General features: G+C 34.6%; 1 pseudogene; it reads left to right on the top strand.

Annotated features, from left to right (window-relative positions):
* Positions 1–2,292: 2,292 nt before the first annotated feature.
* LOC137711399 (alcohol acyl transferase 1 allele RGb-like) lies at positions 2,293–6,001 on the top strand (annotated as a pseudogene).
* The last annotated feature ends 1,234 nt before the right edge of the window (positions 6,002–7,235 follow it).

Raw genomic sequence — 7,235 nt, 5'->3', positions numbered from 1 at the left:
GTTTTCTAGAACACTACTATACAGTTCTTTAGATAGACAATGTAGATATGAAATACCTATGTGCCACTCAGAGAACGTATAGAGATGACACCGAAATCCCCACAACCGAAACCTAATCCTTGAACCATAAACTATGGACCATAACTATGCATTCCTAAACTATCCAAATAATGAGACAATTCAAGAATTAATTGGACCGTAGTCATGCTTTCACAACCACGCATGAAATCCAACTAATCCTCGAATAGGAAACTAAGTTTTACTACAAAAATACAGGTACGAAGTTAATTACAATTAACTCCGTACATCATAACATATTTGTACGTCATGTACAAATTTAACAACATAATATAAATATAATTTCACAACATAATATAAACATAACAACATAATTTAATTATTTTTATATTTTTTAAAATAAAACGAAGAAAATACCTTCCAAATCGTTCTCCACCAATCGCTAATCAGACACAATATCTCTATAAACAACGAATTTCATGGTGTTAGTATGAATTGACATTAATAATTTTACCCTAAACAAAAAAAGGCTTACCAGACACACCAAGATAGCTCGATCAACCTAGAGAAGAAGATGGAGGGAGTATTAGATGATGAAATTGAGAGAATATGGAAGTGACAGATGCCTAATTGAAGAAAAACGAAGGGGCATGAGGTGCAGAGGCGGATTCTGCAGTTTCTGCATTTGTAGCTGAAGTCACATTATAAAGATTACTTTTGCATTTGCGTGACGAATATAGTATTCATCACGCAAAGCACATTTGCGCAGTGAACCTATATATTTGTCGCACAAGTCTAAATATTTTTTTTTCCTTTATAATTAATTAATGTAAACAAGTTGTGCAATGAATACTCTATTGGTCACACAACATGCATATTTTTCTTCTTCTTTTTTCATTTTTTTTCGTTTCCTTTTTAACTAATGTAAATTTTTATTTTAATCTAAATAAAAAAACTCAAACCTAATTAAACATTACCAAAATAATTAATAAAATTAATTTATTAACCCAAATACATATTATAACTAATGTAAATATTAATAATCATCCATATAACATAAATTTATTAAATAAAGTTAAACATAACGTCAAATTTGATTAAAGAAAAAAAAACAGACAAACAAATAAACTTCAATCCTCCTCCTCCGGGGCATCAGCAGGGGCATCAAGAACTCCCCCACGCTCCATAGCCTACTCCACATCAAACTTCCACTACCGAAAATGCATATTGAAAAAGTCATCCAGATACTTCCATTGCTTCTCATCGGTTTCATCAACATCCCAATGTACTTGTATTTATACCAATAAAAATAAATTAGTAATTTAAAAAATGCTACTTTTTAACAAAAATAATTATACATTTTCTAATACAAACTTACCATTAAATCCCCCACCATGGATTTCTTCAACTCCTCAGGCACCATTTTCCGGTACCTCTCTATTCGCAACACAACTTTCCTCATTTCTTTTTCTACCCCAAAATTTTGAAAGAAACAGACTATTGAAAAAAAATAAAAAAAATTCAACCATATCAAATATAAGCCAACTAATTCAACAATAAATTTCTTTTTTACCTTTCCCTTTGCAAGAGCCTTCTCCCTCACAACTTTTCGTTGAATAAGGAACCGAATAGGCCATCGTCCTTGAAACAAAACCTTTGAAAACTAGGGTTTATATAGAACCCATAACACTTTGTGCGACGAACCCCTTGGTCGCGCAAAATGCATTATAAATGCACACTAAATGGGAGCAGTTAAGGGCATCTGACCGTCTTCAGTAAAACCTTGCATGACAAATATGTGGAAATATTCGTCACACAAACATTTGGTGGCAAAAAAAAATTTCTTGCTTTTTTTTTTTTTTGCATGACAAACACGTGCGCGACGAAAATTTTCATTGCATAAAGTTTTTGGTTTTTTTTTTTTTTTTTTTATCATGCCATTTTTGTGCGACCAATCTATGTTCTCGTCGCACAAGAACCACTGAGGCAATGAAATGTTTTTCGTCACACAAGCTATTTTTTTTTACTAGTGTGTCTTACTCCAACCAATAAACACTCAAAGAAACCATCGTATTATTGATTTTTTTTTGTCGAAATTCAATTATTGATTTTTTTTTTGTCGAAATTCAATTATTGATTTATCTCAAAGCTTCTTCACCACACAATATTACGTTCGCATGCCTTAACTATCACAAATTCACAACAATGATGATAACTTTGATAACGATCACCCTACCGAACTAAATACATTTTAATGTACGGGGACCAGGCGGAGATGGGTGGTCCAAAACATAAATGCTACTCCACTCACTCTCACAATATGTAGTCAAGCTTAGGCAGCTCTAGTGTATATTTAGTCTCTTAAAAGGGTTGACGATATGAGATGGCGGAATTGTGTAGCTCCCTCGCATTTCAGGTGAACCGGTCGGAGCCGCAACTCATAAAGCCGGCAAAGCCAACTCCTCACGAAACTAAGCGGCTGTCAGATGTAGACGACCAGCAAGGCACTAGGTTTCATTTTCCACTCATATTGTCTTACAGGAACAAAGAAAATCAGGGTGATCCCGTTACGGCGATTAGGGACGCACTAAGCAGGGCATTAGTGTATTACTACCCTGTAGCTGGTAGGCTGAGGGAAGGGCCAAACAAAAAGCTTATGGTAGATTGTAATGGAGAAGGTGTCTTGTTCATAGAAGCCGATGCTGATTTCACGCTTGAGGAACTCGGGGACACCATTCGACCTCCTTGTCCTCTCTTAGATGAACTCCTTTTTAACGTCCCAGGCTCTGATGGTATTCTTGGTTGCCCTATCTTGTTAGTTCAGGTAAGAACAACAACTTGAGTTAATATATAATTTAAATAATTTTATTAAACTTTTAACTTTTAATTCTTTTCCTAATTGACATTAACCTCTCTCTCTCTCTCTCGAATCCTAAACCATCAAAAACATGGTTTCCATATCCAACAGATCAATAATAGCTTAGTATAAGAATAAGAGAGATTCAACATTTTAACAAATGTCTCACAAATCCCATAAAAATTGATTTTATTCGTTTGAGGTTTAACCGGATCAGTTTATGTGACACGCACGGTGGTGCTATCCACACACCAATTTTTACCTCCCACACATCCCTTGTTAATTTTTATCCTTTGATCTTCAATTCATTCAATCATACGGCTGAAAATTGAGATGGGTGTGTCGGAGGTAAAAAAGAGCACTAGTGTGTGGATAGTGTGAGAATGTGAGGAAAGTGTTAAATCCATGTAAGGGCATATAAGAGTTTAGGCTACTCCCCATATTGCAATTGATTTTATAGTGGAACCCTAACTTTCTTCATGGTATCAAAGTAGGATGACCCACTGTGAAGCTCAACCACCGCACATGTTCCACGCCACCCTGTTTGTGTTGACCATATCTTACGCTTGAAGTGGTGTGTGAGAATGTGAGGACAGAGTCTCACATCAATGAGGGATCAAACCATGTAAGGGTTTATAAGTGGTTGGGTTACTCCCCATATTACCAATTGATTTTATGGTGGAACCCCAGCTTTCTTCAGATAGCACCACTCTATGTGATACTTCACAACCATATGTTTTTCTTTCCTTGACCGAGGTTGCCATTCTTGTTGGGAATTGATTTTCACACACCTTTTTTAGCCCTATTACACATCTTGTTTAATTATAGGCATTGATTTCGTTGAATTTGTTTAATCTGATGAACATAAATAAAGAAGGGAAGCTAAAAAAACGTATGTGAAAATTGCTTCATAGCCTTTGATTCCATTGAATTTGTTCAATACAATGGCCATAAATAAAGAGGAGTGTATGCGAAACTAAAAAAGGTGTGTGAAATCACTTCTTTTGTTGTAATGGTCTGCATTATTGGGAATCAAGAGGACAATCTATCGAATAAGCTAACGGTAGAAGTAACTAGGTTAACCTCTGTTAAAACAATAGAAAATAAAATGAAACTAATTAAATTTAGTGGTAGATGATGTGTCATATTTTAACTAATTAGATTGTTAAAATGATCTATAGATAAAATTAGTGTATATGTGCATAATAGCCAAATGTAGAAGCCTTTTTTTTTTCGGATGGAAAATAGCTAAATGTTGAGGTTCGAGATCCACCTCATAAATTATTTGTGTCTTATATTGGTTTTAGTTTTTGCTTCCTTTTTCAGTTTGTAATCGTAAAAGATCAGGTTTATAGTTTGGGTAAAGGTAATGCTAGGGAGACTAAAGTTGTAAACTAAATGACATAGAAATTAATGATTGGATTATTACTTAACGGTTGATAAACATATTTATTTCTATTTGTGACATATTATTTAGTTTGCAAATTTTGTTTACAAATTTAATCTCCTTAGCATGGGTAAAGTAGGAAGACTAAATTTTGGAAACTAAATGACATGGAAGTTGATGATTGAAGTATTACTTAAGTGTTGATTAATGTGCTTATTTTTATTGGTGACACATCATTTAATTCTCAAATTTAGTTTACAAATTTAGTCTATCTAGCATTGCTCTTATAGTTTTTGTTGTTTTCTTTTTTCGTTTTTTAGTTCAGGTCAGTCAACTTCTTTGTGAGGAAAATTTTAGCAAATAAATGAACATACAAATAGAAGTATGCTAATTTGCATTACGTGTTGGCAAACATATATAATCTATCTATCAAGCAAGTGTACGCAGTTTTTTTGTGTAGATAATCACGTATAAATGTAACGTGTTGTGAAGCACATATTCAATTTTTTTTTTCTTCTTTACATTCATATGTTCATCTTTTGTTTTGTTTGGTAAAATTTTTTTATGAACATTTTAGGATATAGCAAGTGGGTGCTCCTGTCAATTTAAATCAAGGGAAAGTCTAAAGATTAATTCAGAAAGTATTTGCTGCACTAAATAATGCAGGTGACTCGCCTGAAGTGTGGAGGCTTCATATTTGCATCGCGCGTAAACCACACAATGTTTGACGCCATGGGGTTGGCCCAATTCTTGAACGCAGTTGGAGAGATGGCTCAAGGCACACATTCACCCTCTATCCTGCCGGTGTGGGAACGAGAGCTCTTGGATGCCCGACATTCACCACGAATTACATGCACACATTATGAATATGAGCACATAAGCAATCCAGAAAGCTCATTTCTTTTAACCAAAGACGAGGGCTCGTTGGTCCAACGATCTTTCTATTTTGGTCCACAGGAGATAAAAGCAATTAGGGAAAAACTTCCGGCACACCTTTCCACTTCCTCCAGGTTTGAGCTGATAACAGCTTGTGTTTGGAAGTGTCGCACACTTTCACTGAGATTGAATCCAGAAGAGATTGTCCGCCTTTCATGCGCGGTCAATGCCCGTGGGAAGCACAACACTTTATGTCTTCCTTTGGGATACTATGGTAATGCATTTGCAATTCCAACTGTCGTTTCAAAGGTGGGACTTTTATGTGAAAATCCGTTGGGATATGCCGTGGAGTTGGTGAAGAAATTGAAATCTAAAATGAGTGAAGAGTACATGAAATCATTGGCAGATCTTTTCGTAATAAGAGGACGACCTCCACTTCCAATGCATGGAATGTCCTTATAGTTTCTGATAACACGCGTACTGGTTTTGGGGAGGTAAACTTCGGCTGGGGAAAGCCAATATTTGCCGGAATCGCCAAGTCTGTCAATCAAATTACCTTCTATGTTCAGGACAACAGCCTAAAAGAGGAATATGGAGTTGTAGTACCGATATGTTTGCCCTTCTCATGCATGGAGGCGTTTGAGAAAGAGTTCAAGGGGATGACTTTGGAACCTGTCCTGGAAGAAATAAATGGAGGCGTTTAAGGAGTCCAGGAGGATGACTTTAATCTTTGGAGCCTGTCCTGGAGGAAGTAATTAAATAAATAAGATGCAAAGGTTTATGTGTGATTTTCCTTTTATATGAGTGTAAAATTATCGTTGGTTGGAGATAAAGGTTGAGAGACCTGATGTTGGAAAGTTAGAACGAATTAAATTAATAAATAAATGACAATTCATTAAGTTATTTTGTTATTTAGAACCATTGATGATGCAAAATAATCTAGGAGAACAAAAGGAATCATGATATAATCATTAAGTGTTTTTTTTTTTTAACAAACGATATTATCTACATCATAGGGAATGGGGTGGGTTTAGCTTCATAATGAGTTAGTAATAATGTGGTTTAAATTCAACTTTGACAAGAATCGAACCTAAAACCTCTCACTTACAAGTGAATAGGAGTATCACTAGACCATAGTAGTATGCGGCAGTTATTTTGTTATATAAAGAAAATTAAACTAGTTAACTATGGTTAAACTATAAATATGTGGCTCGTTTTAGGAGGAGTGGTAATATTCACCACCTAAATAGAGTGATAAGCAAATTTAAGCTATATTTATTGAAGAATGAATTGTCAATCTATGAAATGTTTGGAAATAATGATCTCAAATTCACTTTGGTAAGAAGTTGAACTAAGAAGCACTCTCTTTGGTCGCATAATAATAGTTTGTTTTTGTAATACCCAAAACGGCATGACATTTAGTTATATTTTCTTCAATCGTACTGGTCTTAATATGGTTAAAATCTCTTATGGTTAAAAATGAAGCTTTCATAATACTCAAATTGCTCTTCTCCCAAATTAAATTGAAAATCCGAGAAAAAAAAACATGCAAGGTGGTTAGCAAATTCATTAATTTTCAAAATATATTTTTTAATAAAAACAGAAAAATCTAAAATTAAAACAATAAAAAAAAAAAAAAAAAAAAAAAACCAATTGTAATACGCATAGTAGATTTAAATGGTATTTTATTTATTTTCCTCCTTCCTTACAGTCAACGCAAATCCAAAAAAGGAAATAACCAAATTTAAGTTTAGGTTTATTTACTTCAACGCCCGTTGAAACTCGTACTCGCTCTTACTTTTCCCTATGAAACTCATTTTTTTATCACTTAACCCCCACGATTGGACTGCATCTCTCAATATGCCCCATTTTTGTCCATTCAGTCAAATAAAAGTTAGAAAAGTAGCATTTTTTACAATGAATTTTAAAAAGTAGATTTTTTGAGATGTGGGTGATGGGGGAGAAAGCACCATTAACTCTGCCATGGGGAAGGGAGAAAGAGGGGTAGGCCAAAGAAGAAGGAAGGTTGGGTTATGGGTGCTAACTATCATGATGACTATTCAGAGAAGCTGGTGTATATTGAATTAAGATTAGCGT

This window comes from Pyrus communis, chromosome 12, assembly GCF_963583255.1.
Source record: "Pyrus communis chromosome 12, drPyrComm1.1, whole genome shotgun sequence".
NCBI lineage: Eukaryota > Viridiplantae > Streptophyta > Magnoliopsida > Rosales > Rosaceae > Pyrus > Pyrus communis.
This window is presented reverse-complemented; position numbering and strand designations above follow the sequence as displayed.